This window comes from Wyeomyia smithii, chromosome 3 (genome assembly GCF_029784165.1).
Source record: "Wyeomyia smithii strain HCP4-BCI-WySm-NY-G18 chromosome 3, ASM2978416v1, whole genome shotgun sequence".
Lineage (NCBI taxonomy): Eukaryota > Metazoa > Arthropoda > Insecta > Diptera > Culicidae > Wyeomyia > Wyeomyia smithii.
The window spans coordinates 153,505,427-153,512,802 of record NC_073696.1 but is presented as its reverse complement, the minus strand read 5'-3'; positions in this window follow the sequence as shown (position 1 = coordinate 153,512,802).

The following is a 7,376-nucleotide window of genomic DNA, read 5'->3' as shown; positions in this document are numbered from 1 at the left end:
TTAAGCAACCGTTATGTATTGAATTGTTGAAACAACGAAAGTCTATTATCTCAAAGATTACACGACTTATTTAATATAACTATTGTCATACGAACGAGTTATCTCTTAAACTTTCAAATAACTAACTTCATAACAACTTGATATGTGGTTCAAAGTTATGGAACGAAAAAGAATTCAAAGACTATTTGAAACTATACGTGATTTGATCAATATATATGGCCTCAACATGATTTAAATGTCGTATCGTACTATTAGAACGTTCCCGGTATCGATCGGGATTATATTGTTCGAAATTAAGAGTCATTGCTTTTATTTCGCTTATTCTTAAGCACTTACATTATGTCAATTTTCATATTTCATACTCCAATTACAACATCAATATTTTAGAACCCAAAGAGTGAATATACATTTATTGGATTGAAGCGTCCATGTAAATCAATTTTTACAAATAATAAGTTTGAATGAGAAAGGCTGGGTCTGACCGCTAGGTGGATTAATTCTTTTTTCACAGAGATTTAATGTTGAATGGGTACCTTGATGTTTTTCAAATAGCCATAATTAAACAAAATATGTGGTCGAATAAAATCGTATCCCTATGTGGCATGGAATTGGGTTGTTAAGTGGGTAATGAATATCGTCTTTTTATGCATATAATTACGCAAGACACTACAAGCAACATGATATAAAAAGAATTTTCACATTTTGATAACATACAGCCGAGATATTGCTTAAAACGTATTTTATAATTCGTGCTTGAATGACGTTTAATTTGCTTCATTGACATTTCGACATACATACAATCAAGAACAAGTTCAACAGGTATGCTGCGCGTTGAATGGCAGATCTAAACTACCGTTTTAAAATTGACAATTAGGAACGTCAAAAGTTTTCACCTCTATCGCAACGCAACAACAACAATAATATTTAATTACCTGTTTGTGATTTTGGAGTTTTATTCATTTTCTGTCATTTTGCATGATTTATGTGACAAACATAACATCTACGTGAAAATCATATGCATACTATGTTTTATCACGTAGTATCTACGTGAACTTGGCAACGTCAAACAGAAAGTCAGAGAAGAAGTATCGCGAGAACTCTCCATGTGAAAATACACAGAAATCAAAATGGCGAAGCTGTTGTCTAACTCAGTCTCTGACAATAAAATAGAATTTCTCGACGGCTTGCCAATAAGTGAGCTTTCGAAAAACCGTACGAATTTGACATCGAGCCTTGAGCTTACAGGTTTCGAACAGATTTAGTTCAAAGGTCGAGGAGTTTCCTATACATAAACAGTTGCAGCTTACAAAAGTTATCGCCGACAAATGTCGTAATATTTGACTGTTTTTATGTCGTTTGATTCATTTACAAATCGGCGATTCTGCATGGCCGTGCGATTTATCAAGCAACATGTTTCTATGATTTCTAAAAACTATTTGCCGTCTCTTAAGAATTGGGAAAAAAAAATTGCAAATTTTACGTTGTATCAAACGTAGTAGCTAGCAGATAATCGAATGCTTTCCATTTTACCGGTAGTTGAATTCTACGTGAAAGTCACATGAAATGCATATGTCTGCTGTATAAGATTCATAGGATAAATCATTTCACCAGATCATGATGAACTCAAATGACACTCACGTAGAATCTACGTGAAAATGACAGTGGAAAATATTCACATAACTTTTCCGGTAATTATGACGTGAAAGTTATTTTGAGTGTAGAGCAGATACAAATACGCTGCCTAAAGTAGATTTCCTCATGGTGCAGCACTTTCTGTCCACCAACGAAAAGTTTCGAGACTCCAACAAACGAGGGAAGATCGAAAGGTAAGTTGCCCAATCGATCGTGCTCAAAGCTTGCCTGAGTCATTATTTTTCCTTTTCCTTTATGTAAATTCCTTTTTTGATGCATTGCCTACTCTTCAAACCAGTTCTGAACGAATTGCGATCAATGCATTGTCCACTGTTTTGTGAAGAATTTTGCATCGTTTCCTGAAAGCTTTCCTCTGGATCAAGAATCGAATTTGTAAAATCAGAATCAAAGGTTTCCACAGGACACGTCAATGGGTCGGACGCTGGACTTGAATTTAGGTTGGTTTCTTCGGGACTCTTCTCAATCGATAGGTCGAGAAGACTAGGGTCAACAGACCTAATCTCGACAGGACATGCCAAAGGGTCAGATTCCGGAACCATAAAACTATACCGTTCAGCATCTAGAAGTAATACAAATTTATAAAAGTGAAATCAAAAATAAACCAAATATACTGTTGGCAAACTGCATTGATCAATTCTATGGGCTTTAAACCATAATTGGCTGTGTAGTTCCGCTGGGTATCGCCGTGGGACGGAATCTGCCAGATAGGCTTCCGCCGAATATGCCAGCAGGAAGCTATGAACTATGAACGCACAAAAATTATGACAAAAATACATATTCACAACATGTAAAAAAAATAGAAAAGAAATGCTACGTCACGTTTTAAGCCGTTAGTTATTTCGATTTATATAGTTTTTGCTGATTTCACTTTGTTGAAACAGAGAATGCAGACTTTCATACGGTTGTGCTCGTGGGTATTCTTCATTTTCGCATACGTGTTGTATCATTAAGGAACTAATAAAGAATGACGAATTTTCTTTTTATTCTGAATAACTTAAAAATTAGGTTTCTAAGGAAACATTACTGTAGTAACGAATAATGTTGGTCCAGAGTCGTACTCAATATATACATACTATACACTATACACTATACACTATACACTATACACAATAATCTATACACAATACACTATACAGTAACCCTCATCCCTTACCACCCCCTCCCCCCACTTCTCTCTCTATGTCTCTAACACACACATTGTTTGTATACCATACACTACAATGTATGTATCGTCTTCATAAATAGACACAAAATGGTCATGAAAATAAAAAAAAATGAAACTCATTTTATTCAAGTTTTTCCCGATAGAATATTTTAAAACCGCTTGCATTTGAAAGCTTAGACCCTAAACTAACTGTTGGTGAAGAAAAATCCGAGGTGCAATGAAGTTGCATAATATTCCGTTTCTGACACGGCGTGCCGCGGTGCAATCAATATTGCACATATCTGCGCTATGGGAAATTTCCCATTTGATTGCCCAAACGATATAAAAAACTGCTGTTTAACGTATCTAGGTGGACACTGGTTTGTCGTTAATCGAATCACAACAAATTATGGTACGGAAATATTCACAATCTTGTTGGCCATTTTCGAATAACTCAGGGTAACGATGGTGGATGGAGAATATGATGTGAATGGTTTTGATGTACACTAGCGGTGGATCATATACCTTGCGAGAATGGAAGATTTTTGTGAGGAACAATATTTTTATCTAACAAGTAGCGCACTTTTCCTTTAGCAGATTTAACCGGCACTACATGGTAATCAGATTGCTGTAAATGGAAAAAATATATACAAACAAATTCGGAAAAAAGCTCTACTTTGAAATCTATCGTATAATAAATACTTACATCGAAATGTTGCTGGCACACAAATAGGCGCATCCTTTTTCCAATAGCAGGCATCGAATCGGTGACACAAACACGCTGAAGCCATCTATTTCGCAAGTTCTCGTCTTTGGGGTATGCAAAAAGGTGAACTTTTGATGAAGTCGAGTTGACGGCACATCCAGGAACAACACATGTCATTTTCAACTGTTTTTCACTTGTTACAATATATATTACAGAAAAATTAAAACTTTTTCTTCGAAGACCGAACTATCAACAACACATCGCCTGCTTTGTTTAAAAACAAACGTCAGCTCTGTGGGTCTATGGTTGATTAGGGCATATGGTTGTCTCAGTTCATGATATAAGCGTCCGTTGTAGTTTCTCGATAGCAAATAGTCTTGAATATCGACCTATCATTCGAAAATTGAAATCCTGTTTTTTGACGTTAATACAATAAGAAAAACAAAACCGTTTACGTTGCCTTGTTTTTTGAGCTAATATGAATCATACTACATAAACATCCAAATACCGTTAAACAACCCAATTGCCCATTAAAAATAATATCTTTTTCACAATATGTTTGAAACATTACACTCCGATAGTCTGAGCATAATAGATTTGCAACAGATATTGAAATGCACTGTAAAAGGCGATTATGATTAACCGATGCGTTCTGTATTCTAACTCTATTGAAATCAATTGTCATGCTTGTAACGTTCACAAAAGCATTCTTAACTCAAACCAGCGAGTCTGGCATTTGATTTTTATTAACATTGCGTGTTGAAAGTGAAATCTCAGTGATGAAATTGGTATAAAAACGCTCTCCAAAATAAAGGTAAGTACTTATTACCTGTTAATCCTGCGCTGTTTACAATTTTATTACATAAGCACAATGCTTATTTTTATAACCAAGTTAGTTTTTTTTGCCTTTCTCCTAGAAAGGTATAGCAATCACTTGCAAAACCGAAAGTATAAAAATGCTCCAAATCACTCGAATCAGCTCGACGAGCTGAGCATTTTCTGTACGTGCGTGTGAGTGTATGTGTGTGTGTATGTGCAGGTTGTTATTCTTATTCACTTTTCTCAGAGATGGCTGCACCGATTTTCATGAAATTAATTGCAAATAAAAGGTCTTGTTGTCCCATAAGATCCATGAGAAATCGGTTGTGTAGTTTTCGAGATAATGATGTTTCATGATTTTTACATTTTGATACATAAGCTCTAAACCAAAAATCCGATTACAAAAACATTGAATTCTCATGGGACATCAAAACCTTTCATTTGCAATTAATTTCATGAAAATCGGTCCACCCATCTCTGAGAAAAGTGAGTGAGAATAAAAATCTGCACATACACACACACATACAAAAAATGCTCAGCTCGTCGAGCTAAGTCGAGTGATATATGCCATTCGGCCTTTGGAGCACCTTTATACTTTCGGTTTTGCAAGTGATTGCAATACCTTTCTAGGAGAAAGGCAAAAATGTTCAGTATTAATATGCTGTTGGCTACCAAATTTTATTATTTAAAGTGAACTTTGAATTCAACAGAAATTATCAAGATGTAATTTTTTTCTAAAAATTGAAGTTTTTGGCAAATTTATTTCAACAAATAGTAACGCTCGAATGGGGAAGGTTAGGTCTCACCGCTAGGTGGATTAATTCTTTTTCCACAGTGATTTAATGTTGAATTGAACAAAATATGTGGTCGAATAATAGCGTATTCCTATGTGGCATGGAATTGCTCATTAAAATAATATCTTTTTCACAATATGTTTGAAACATTACACTCCGATAGTCTGAGCATAATAGATTTGCAACAGATATTGAAATGCACTGTAAAAGGCGATTATGATTAACCGATGCGTTCTGTATTCTAACTCTATTGAAATCAATTGTCATGCTTGTAACGTTCTCAAAAGCTTTCCTAACTCAAACCAGCGAGGTTGACATTTGATTTCTATTAACATTGTCGTGTTGAAAGTGAAATCTCGGTGATGAAATTGGTATAAAAACGCTTTCCAAAATAAAGGCAAGTATTTATTACCAGCTAATCCTGCGCTGTTTACAATTTTATTACATAAGCACTATTTTTAAAATCATGGTAGTCTCTTTGCTTTTCCTAGAAAGGTATAGCAATCACTTGCAAAACCGAAAGTATGAAATTGCTTCAAGCTGAGCATTTTTTGTATGTGTTTGTGTGTGTGTGTGTGTGTGTGTGTGTGTGTGTGTGTATGTGCAGATTTTAATTCTTACTCACTTTTTTCAGAGATGACTGGACCGATTTTCATGCAATTATTTGCAAATGAAAGGTTTTGCTGTCCCATAAGACCCTATTCAATTTTATTGTAATCTGATGTTTAGTTTAGAGGGTATCATGAAACAGCATTATCTCAAAAACTACACAACCGATTTGAACAAAATTGGTTTCAAATGAACGGGCTACCTGAAATACCCTTTATATTTGAATTTTTTAAAGATTAAACATACGGTTCAAAAATTATGAAAAAAAACATGTTCTGAAGACTGTTAAATCTCACTCATGTTTCTCAGAGATGGCTGGACCGATTTTCATAAAATCAGTGTCAAATGGAGGGTCTAGCTGCCCCATAAGACCTTATTGATTTGTTTTGCAATTGGACCATTCTTTGCCTGTTATGCTTAGAATTGTGAAATCCAGCTATGAAAAGGAACATATTCCGAAGACTACTTGGGCTCACTCACTTTTCTCAGAGATGGCTAACCCGATTTCCACAAAATTAGTGTCAAATAATAAGTCTAGCTGCCTCATAAGATCCTGTTGTATTTTACTGTGATCGAACTGTAACTTCGTCTGTAATGTACCGAAATGTGAAAATCACGAAACTTCATTATCTCAGAAACTACACAACCGATTTGATCAAATTATTTTCAGATGAGCGGGCTAGTTAAGGGTTAACTGATCAATTATGATTGAACACGTGGTTTCAAAGTTTGACTGTTCTATACGTTCCCATTTCATTTGATTAAAATTGAACTTAAGCCACCGTTATGTATTAAATTGTTAACGGGTAAAAGCCGTTGTTAAAAATAGCTTAGCAATAAAATATTAATTATAACTAGCGTATTACGACATTGTCCAAAATTTCATCCATTCAAAAACATCATGTGGTTACGCAGTTATTATCGTTTGAATTCTGACAGAACATTTGCTAGTTCCATTTGCAATTTCGCGTAATATATTCGAATAATATATATTGATTCAAATGAAATTTCCATGTGTGTGTGTGTGTATCTGTACATGTTTGTATGTGTGAATGTATGCTCGTATCTGTGTGGAAGTTTAGTTAAAAATGTTCAGTATTAATATGCTGTTGGCTATCACATTTTATTATATAAAGTGAACTTTGAATTCAACAGAAATTATCAAGATGTATTTTTTTTTCTAAAAATTGAAGTTTTTTGGCAAATCTATTTAAAAAAATAATAAAGTTCGAATGAGGTAGGTTAGGTCTTTCCGCTAGGTGGATTAATTCTTTCTTTACAGTGATTTGATGTTGAATGGGTACCTTGATGTTTTTCAAATAGCCATTATTAAACAAAATATGTGGTAGAATCAAATCGTATCCCTATGTGGCATGGAATTGCTCATTAAAAATAATATCTTTTTCACAATATGTTTGAAACATTACACTCCGATAGTCTGAGCATAAAAGCTTTGAAACAGATATTGAAATGCACTGTAAAAGGCGATTATGATTAACCGATGCGTTCTGTATTCTAACTCTATTGAAACCAATTGTCATGCTTGTACCGTCACAAAAGCTTTCTTAACTCAAACCAGCGAGTCTGACATTCGATTTTTATTAACATTGTCGTGTTGAAGGTGAAATCTCAGTGATTAAATTGGTATAAA